The 9502-nt window shown below is 39.6% G+C and overlaps 1 pseudogene; it reads left to right on the plus strand.

Annotated features, from left to right (window-relative positions):
* The first annotated feature begins 5651 nt into the window (after window positions 1–5651).
* LOC102492749 (tropomyosin alpha-4 chain pseudogene) overlaps window positions 5652–9502 on the plus strand; it is a 4635-nt pseudogene continuing 784 nt past the window's right edge.

The raw sequence follows: 9502 nt of genomic DNA on the forward strand, positions 1-9502 counted from the left end.
GGGGGGGGGGCGTGAGCCCCCCTAAAACACATGGTTTCTGAGCCTACAGCCAATCCTCCTCGACCCACTAGCATACATTTAATTAGTAACTTTCATTTTCAATCATTGTGTTGAGTCAGTCCTAAAACCAGAAAAGCCTGGGATGAGTAAAGGGCTTCTATTACAGATGAAGAGTGGACGCAGAGTGAGACTCATGGTCCCTTTCCTGAGTGTGGAAGGAGAGAATTTGGAGGTGCCTCACAGGCCATCTTTGGAACAGATTCCCTTTAGTTCATAGGAAAGAAGACCCAGATATAAAGCAACCCAACATGGAAGGAAACGTCTTCCCATGCAGAGGAACTAGCCCTCAGTGGTAGAGGATTCCTCCTGGAGAGGAATCCTTGCAAGGCAGGGGTTCTGGGCACTAGCATCTTAGAAACAAGGGAATATGATGACAATGTTCATTTCAGAAATGGTAGACTAGATCGTCTGAACTAGTTCCCACTACGAAACCTCGAAAAGAGTTGAATAGAAATTGCAAACCTTCTTTTAAGTGCAAGCTGAACTAACAGAAAAGTAAAAGAAATCACCAGGGACCACAAATTAAAGAAAAAGAAAACCAGGACAATCATCCAGAGCTGAGACTAAGGCGATCTGGGAGGCTTTGCCTCAGTAACCCAGAAGCATGTTTGTTTTATTTTTTTTTTATTTATTTATTTTTATTTATTTATCCATTTCTTTTATGAGCAAAAGAGAGAAAGAAATAGCACATCCAACAGGACCCTAAAACCCCAATACGTATCTAGCTCTCAGCCAGCCCTGGATCACGGGCACCTCAGGGAGGTCTCCAGACCTGAACCAGGAACCTTTCCCTTGGGATTGCCTTGCAGAGTGTGCAGTTTTCCCTCTGCACCGCCATCTGGCCTCCTAGGGGAGGCGGAGGAGGACGTGACTTTTAATATGCCATAGTGAAAGGAAAAACGGCCCATGTTTTTATGCAGTAGCTATTAAGAACATAGTAAAAGTGGAACAGAAAGCAATGTTTCCTCCACCCCTGCCCTAGAAGACAAGGAAGTGTGTCTCGTGGCCTGTGTCCTGGCAAGGGAAAAAAAGGTCTCTTCTGAGTACTTGTAACACACACGTTAACTCCTGAGAAACAAGTGCGTGAATTCCCCCCACCCATGTAGTCCTGAAACAATAACTTGAAAGTAAATATTTTATCTAAGGATTTGCTTGGCAAATATTTAAAAGGAGAATAAATGTGTGTCCTCAGGATCTTTTATTCACTGCTGGTGGGAATGTAAATTTGGCAGCCACTTTGGAAAACAATTTGGCATTACCTCTTAAAGTTGAACACTCACACATGCCAATGACCCAGAATCTCCTCTGGTGAGGAAATGCCCAGAATAGACATGTCTTGCTGCACGTAAGCAGCAAGAGATATAAAATGTGTAAGAATGTTCACAGCAGCATTCCTCACAACAGCAAAAACTGAGAAATATAAATAGCCCTCAGTGGAAGAATGGACATAATAAACTATGTTGTATCTATACAATGCAATAGCATTTAGCAGTCAAGATTAATGAATTATAGTGACATACAACAATATAGACACATCTTAGCAATATAATACTAAATGATAAGAGTGAACCCTCCAAAATTACACATAGCATAATGACATAATACTCTGAATGCTTATCATGTCAAAGAAATGATAACATGGAATTTATGATAGTTACCTCAGGTGGAGAGATGGAAGAAGGAACAGCTACAAGAAGCAGATATTAGACACAGATTATGGTGAACATTATAGCTTCCTTTAGGGGTCCTAGCTTTGCCCATGCCCATTATAGTATTATTTTTTAAAGCAGACCATACATGGACCAATGAAGATAGTATGTCTTGAACCAGGAATTACCATCACCTCTCCTCCTTCCTTTCCACTGGCACTCCTTTCAGACAGGTATTTTAGTGTTGAGAAATGTAGTCTCACATGCACAACAATCAGACCCCTACAATCTGATCATCTGAAGTGCAAATATTAAAATTAAGAAGCAGTACCTGGCTGTCACAGTCCCTCAGATACCTACGAAAAACAAATGAAAGCAAAACATGATCAACCCAATTGAAAAAAATGGGCAAATAAGCTGAACAGACAACTCTCCAAGGAAGACATATGAACAGCCCAAAAGCATATGAAAAAAAAAATGCTCAATAGTCTTTATCATAAAGGAGATGCAGAGCAAAACCACAATGAAATATCACCTAACCCCAATCAGAATGGCAAAAAGTAAAAATAAATAAATAAAGGTAAGTGCTGGCAGGACTGCTGTGCGAAAGGGGAGCCCTCCCACATTGCTGGTGGGAATGTAAATTGGCCCAGCCACTGTGGAGAACAATATGGAGGTTCCTCAAAGATCTACAAATATGACTACCATAGGACCCAGCAATTCCACTCCTGAGTATCTACCCAAAAGATAGGACATCACTCAGTCGGAAAAGTGCTTGCAAATCTATGTTTATCGTGGCATTATTCACAATTGCTAAGACATGGAATCAATCCAAATGTCCATGAACAGGCGAATGGATTGAAAAAGTGTGGCACATATTCTCTATAGAATACTACTCAGCCATTAAAAAAAAAAAAAGACCCTAGAATTTGATATATATAACTACACTCTATAGCAGAAACTGAAAGATTAAAGGATAGAGAAGCACGGAAAATGGTTACGGGTACCGGAGACAGTGTGGGAAGAGGGTGGGAGAAGGAGGAGAGAATGAGGAAAGAAATCAAGGAGAAAAATAAAGAGGCGAGACATTTATGAGACACAGAAATGATTATCTGTTGATGATAATGTGTAATATCCTTGACTAGACTGGTGTGAAGTGTATTCATGTTAAGAAAATTCACTGTACAAGCTAAGTGATGTGTAGTAACTGAATCTATAAAAACATAAAATAAAAACCTTTCTGGAGAGACATGTCTTTAATCCAAGGGTATGAGAGAGTCTCCAATAAAGTCCCACTAAAGGTGAGGCTACAGATGAAAATTACAAGACATATTAAACAGAAATCAACCATTAGAGCATGTATTTATAACAAATTACAAGATTATATTCTAAGAAATTCAAACCGTAGATATTATGCATAGATGACATAAAACAAATTGAGTTTAAAGATCCAAAAGAAAGAATCAAGAAAAAATTGTGACAAAAAAATTGGCAAATTTCACTTATGTAACTCTAAAAAAATAATTTATTCACTTATTCATTCAAAACTTTTGAGTATCTATCGAGTGCCAGGCACCATTTCAGGCATGAGAATGCATTAATGAACAAGAGAGAAAAATTAACAAACAAAATATAAAAATGATCGCTTTCATAGATATTTCATTTACAATTCTAGTTGTTGAAATTGAAACTCAATAGATACCTTAAGTATCAAGTTAGGGGGACCAGCAGTTAGCGTAATGGCTATGTCGCTGGAATCCCATGTAGTCGACCGTGGTTTGCGTCCCGGACCCGGTGGCTTAAAACTCACACCGGGCACGTGTGCATGTGTGCCCAAGATCCCAAGAGGAGAATGAAGGAGAAGGGATTGCAGCGTGGCCATCCCCCCTGTGGAGTGATTTCTCGCTTTCTGTCTCTCTGTCTCTCTCTGTCTGTCTGGCGAGTGCACGCGCCCTATGGCAAAAACCTCTCCAAAAAAAAAAAAAAATCAAGTTAGGCACAACTGAAGAAAGACTTACTCAACTGAAAGATACATCTAAGGAAATTACTCAAAATGCAATGCAAAGAGTTAAAGATATAGAAAGTATGAAAGGTTAAGGAACACAGTGGAGTACAAAATGAAGAGGTCTATCAAGTAGAATGCCATGTACTAGTTATTAAACTCAGGGGAGCAGGAAGAGGACTCCAAGCCCTTTTGCTCATTGCACCTTGGTATGAGGGTCACAAGAAAAACACAACACAGTCAACCACTGGACGGAATAACACTTTATTTACATAGAGAAGAGATAGCAAGATCATCTTCAATAGTATGTGCCAGTCTCCCATGGACAGTGACTCTCCCCCAGCAGCCGACGCATGGCAAATGGACACCCCTACATGCACCTTTCCCAGGCCATAGTGAAAGAACCTGATCCCTTCTCTGTGGAGGCTGAAGCACTGAAAGCTTCAGTGTGCCTAAAAGTCATTTGAAAAGTAATATTCAATAAGACTGAAACAGGGAAAGATATTTCTGCACAGGATGAGAGGGCTGGTACAGGCTATGAGGACCTTTTTTCTCTTGGATGGAAATGTTCCTGGCCTTGGGCCCATTCTTTTATGACCAAGCAGGGGTTAAAAGTCTATTGACATAGGACTACCTTTCCCAGCACTAGTAGATATTTTTGATAAGAGTTCCAGATAGTGACAGGAAGAGGGGTAATATTCAAAGAGATAATGCATGGTTAAGAATTTTTCAGTCTTGGGACCAGCAGTTAGCATAATGGCTATGTTGCTGGATCCCATGTAGTCAACCGCAGTTCGAGTCCCAGACACAGTGGGTGTGTGTGTGTGCGTGTGTGCCCAAGATCCTGAGAGAGAACGGAGGAGAAGGGACTGCGGCATGGCCATCCCCTCGGGAGGTGATTTCTTACTTTTTGTCTCTCTGGCAAGCGCACGTGCCCTATAGAAGAAACCTCTCAAAAAAAAAAAGAGAATGTTTCAGTCTTAATAAAAAGTATAAATTCTTAAGTTCAAGAAATGTAATGAGCCTGAAGTAAAATAAATAAAAGTAAGTCTACATCCAGATAACACTGTGATAAAAGCATAGCACAACAAAGACGGAGAAATTTTAAAGATAATCAGAAAGGGAAAAAAGACTACTTACAAATGGACAATTAGACTATAAGAAATCTTTTGAAAATAACAACAAAATGTCGGAAACTACTAGAATTTTTAAAGAGAGATCATTTCATCTTAGCAGCCAATCTAAATAAGTGTGAGGATGACATTGTGGAACAGCAGAAATCTACTGCTCCAGCAAAGCCAGATCCCACATGGCAACCTGGGTTCAAATTCCCTGCCTAGTCAGCCTGAAACATGCCAGGCACATGCGTGACTGCCCATGAGCCAACAAGCTGGAAAGGACTGAAAATTACGGTGTGACCAGACCCTATGGAGAGTGTTTCTCTCTCTCTCTCACATACCTGTGCTCTATCATGAAAAATAAGTAAAATAATTTTTAAAAAACCAGAATGAGTGTGAATTGAAGGTTTTTTTAAAACAAACACACAGGATTAAGTCACTGAAATTTTTCTTTTTTTTTTTTTTTGGAGAGTTTTTTGTTTTTTTTTTTTTTTTTTTTTTTTTTGCTATAGGGCGCGTGCACTCGCCAGACAGACAGAGAGAGACAGAGAGACAGAAAGCGAGAAATCACCCCCCAGAGGGGATGGTCACGCCGCAATCCCTTCTCCTCCATTCTCCTCTCGGGATCTTGGGCTCGCACGCACACGTGCCCGGCGTGAGTTTTAAGCCACCGGGTCTGGGACCTGAACCGCGGTCGACTACGTGGGAGTCCAGCGACACAGCCATTACGCTAACCAGCAGTTTTGAAAGAAAAAAACAGGCGAGAGTAAGTTGAAGAAAGGAGTAGTTAGTGAAGTAGTGTTTGCAACAATAATATTGACGATGGCTGATTTTGAAGGTATAAAAAGAAGAAGTATAATGTCATGTTGGGAGGAGGTAGCGCATGAGATAGTCAATGTCTTCGTGTAGTTCAGGAAAAGGGTACTAAGAATCTCTAAATACAGGGGAGATGATTGTGCCACTGGCCAAGGGGAAGTGAGGCTGAAATCTAGTCCATGCTTAACTCACCTGCTTGTGGGGCCCTGCACAAGGTTTTGCTCATCTAGAAAAAGGCGCATCTTTTCTTCTTTAACATTTTTATTAGTGTGTAATTACATGCTACAAAGTGCACACGCTTAAAGTGTGTAATCTGACATGTTCTGACATAGTATAAACCCATGGCATCAACACTCACTACATTTTTTTCACAAAGGTGCTATATACCTTAGTGGTGGCCTTAAGACAAAAATGATGACAAACTTTAGAGTTAAATCAGTTGCACAAGTTAAAATTTTAAGATTAAAAATTGAGAAAGTAGGAACTGACTAGATGCTCCCAAATCAGGATAGAGAATAACAGGAAAAGAGCAAGGGGAAGAAAGCTTTGATTAATCCAACGAAAGTAACAGACGCTTAAAAGACACAAGAATGGAAAGTTCTCAGGGATAGGAAACGGTGTGGTGGTTAAGGGCGCTGGACTCCCACATGGCCAACTGCAGTTCAAGTCCCAGATCTAACAGCTTGTTTTCTCACTTTCCCTCTCTCTCTCTCTTGCTCTTTGTCTGTCCCTCTCTGATCAAATTAAAATGAGTAAATAAATAAATAAAGTTAAATAAAATAATTCTTTTTTTAAAAAAAGTATATAAAGTTCTCTACTATAAATGATGTATATAATTTACCTGAATTGATTGCTAAATACTACATGTATACTTCGAAAACCATATTGTGTGCTATAGAGATATTCACTGATAGAATATAAATTTAAAAATCATAAAATTAAAAAATGGGGGGGACATAACCTTTGAATAATCCAATTGAAAATAGGAAAGAAGGAAAACAAAAACAGGGTGGAAACATGGAAAAGAAACTACAAAGTGTGATGACAAAAATAAAATCAAACATATTAGTAATCATAAAACACACAGACCAAACTTGCCAGTTGAAAACAAAGATGAGGGCCAGCTGGTGGTGTGGTGGTTAAGGCAGCAGGATCCCACCAGGTAAATGCTCAGTTTAAGTCCCAGACCTGGGGACTTGAAAACATGCCGGGTACATGTGCATGCATGCCTAAAATCCTGAGAGGAAAATGGAGGAGGGGGGATTACAGTGTGGCCATCAATCCTGGCAGGGGTGATTTCTGACTTTTCCTAATGAACATATTGGATTCTTTAAAGAATGTTTTATTTCATTTTATTTATTATTATTATTATTTTTTTAAATTGACCAGACAGATACAGAGAGAGAGAGAAAGAGAGAGAGAGAGAGAGAAAGTGAGAAAGCAAGCCATTAGGTCCAGGACTGAAAACCACAGTCAACCATATGGGAGTTCAGGACCTTAACCACCATGCCACCTGCCAGCCCCCATGTTGGAGGTTTTAAAAATCCAATCGTATGCTATCTTTAAGAGACACACCTAACTCAATAAGAACTTTAAAAGGTTGAAAATAAAAGGATAAAAAGGGTATCAAGAAAGCATAGCCCAAATAATACAGAGGTAGCTATTTTTCTAACAACAACAAAAAATAGATCTTGAGGGATTTCTACCACCAAAGACCCTCTGCCCAGACTCCACCATCCTGCTCCCCCGTCCAGCCAGGAGCCAGGATAAGCCAAGAGCAGCCATCTATACTTGAGTTCCGAGTCCCATTCAGGGGCAGGCTAGTGCGCTGGTGCGCCACGCAATTTTCATTTCTTGACGATGGAATTTTTTTCTTCTCTTTTTCTTATTTTTTTAAATCTTGTTTTGTTCTCTTCTTCATTTTTTTCTTCTCTTTTCCTTTTCTTTTATCTTTCTCCCTTTTCTGCTCAGCCTCCATACACTCATTTTCTAGACAGGTCTAGGTGCTTAGTAGCCAATTATTTGAATACTTTTAGGGTCAGATTAAACCTCAGTTGTCATTCAATCAGTTGTGCAAAGGGAGAAAAATGGTATTGTTTACAAACTGCAGGTCACCTTTGTCCGCATTCCCCTGATTGCTCAGATTTAACTCCAAAAAAATAGAAAAAAAATGTATAATCCATCTAATGGTAAGAAACCACTGCAGAGGCACAAGAAATATGAAAAACCAAGAGAATATCTCTCCTCTAATGGGAAAGAATAACTCTTCTTCCTCCACAAAGAATTTTAAATATTCATAATAACAAAGCTAACAGAGATGGAAGAGAATAGAGACAATGAACTGGAGAAAAGAGACACTGAGTTCCAGGAGGTGAGGAAGTTCTTAAACAACCTGAAAGAGGAGATAGACTTCATAAAAGAGAATCAAATGGAATTGTTAGAGATGAAGCCTGTAATACAGGAAATCAAAACTCGTTAAAAATATAAAAACCAGATTACATCATGCAGGAGCTCGAATCTCAGATTTAGAAGATAAAACCTCTGACCTAGAAAAATTCACCCAAAAGACTGAGAAAATAACCCCCCAAAATTAGAATAACATACAAGTAATACTAGCCATCATTAAACGCCCATTGGTATCCCAGAAGGTGAAGAAACTAATAAGCGCATTGATAATCTATTCCATGAAATACTGAAAGAAAACTTTCCAAATCTAGAGAGGCACGCAAATATCCAGTCCCAAGAAATACATAGGACTCGGAACCAGCAGTTGACATAATGGCTATGTCGCTGAACTCCCATGTAGTCGACTGCAGTTCGAGTCCTGGACCCAGTGACTTAAACTCATGCTGGTGCACGTACATGTGTGCCCAAGATCCAAGAGGAGAATGGAGGAGAAGGGATTGCGGCATGGCCATCCCCCATGCGGGGGGGGGGGGGCGATTTCTTGCTTTCCGTCTCTCTGTCTCTGTCTGTCTGTCTGACGAGCGCACACTCCCTATAGCAAAAACCTCTCAAAAAAAAAAAAAAATACATAGGACCCCACATAGATTCGACTAAAGAATATCTTCCCCAAGACACATCATGGCCAGACTGACCAAAACCACAGACAGAGATAAGATACTAAGAAACCTCAAGTTACTTTCAAGGGATATCCCATAAGGCCAAAGTCAGACCTCTCATTGGAAACAATGTGAGCAAGGAAAGAATGGGAAAATATATTCAAAGTGTTAAGTGAAAAACAATTCCAACCAAGAATACTATACCCAGCAAGATTATCCCCCATATGGGAAAAAAGACAAAAATATTCTCAGATAAACAAAACCTAAAAGAATTTATCAATACCAGACCAGCTCTCCAAGAAGTGCTGAAGGGAGTCCTATACCAGGAAAAAACTAAAGTCAGACACACAGAAATAAGAGTACAAGAAACAACCAAGAGAATGGCCAGCCTAATGGTAGGGACAAGTCCTGAGTTGAATGTTAACTTCTAGCGTGTAAACAGAAAGGTCACACCACAGTAACACTGCAGATTCAATAGAAGAGAGATTAATTACATGAGTCTGAACTAGAGAAATAGAATTTTTTTACTTTAGTCTAAAACATTACTGATTTACTTTGATGCTTTGATTTTCACATTTAAGGATGTTTGTCCTCTCTTGAACTGTTGATAGGTTCATCCACCTACTATTTGAACTTAATGGTAAGCTTTCTCCTAGCTTTGTTTTAAGCAATTTTCTCTTAACATTTTTAAATTTTGATCTATTCAAACTAAAACTTTTTTGAAATTAAAAAATGCATTAAAAGGCAGCTCGGCTGGCCGAGGTGGAGAGAGGCAGAGGCTGGGCCCCACCCGCA

The sequence above is a fragment of the Tupaia chinensis genome, unplaced genomic scaffold (genome assembly GCF_000334495.1).
Source record: "Tupaia chinensis unplaced genomic scaffold, TupChi_1.0 Scaffold000515_1, whole genome shotgun sequence".
Taxonomy (NCBI): domain Eukaryota; kingdom Metazoa; phylum Chordata; class Mammalia; order Scandentia; family Tupaiidae; genus Tupaia; species Tupaia belangeri.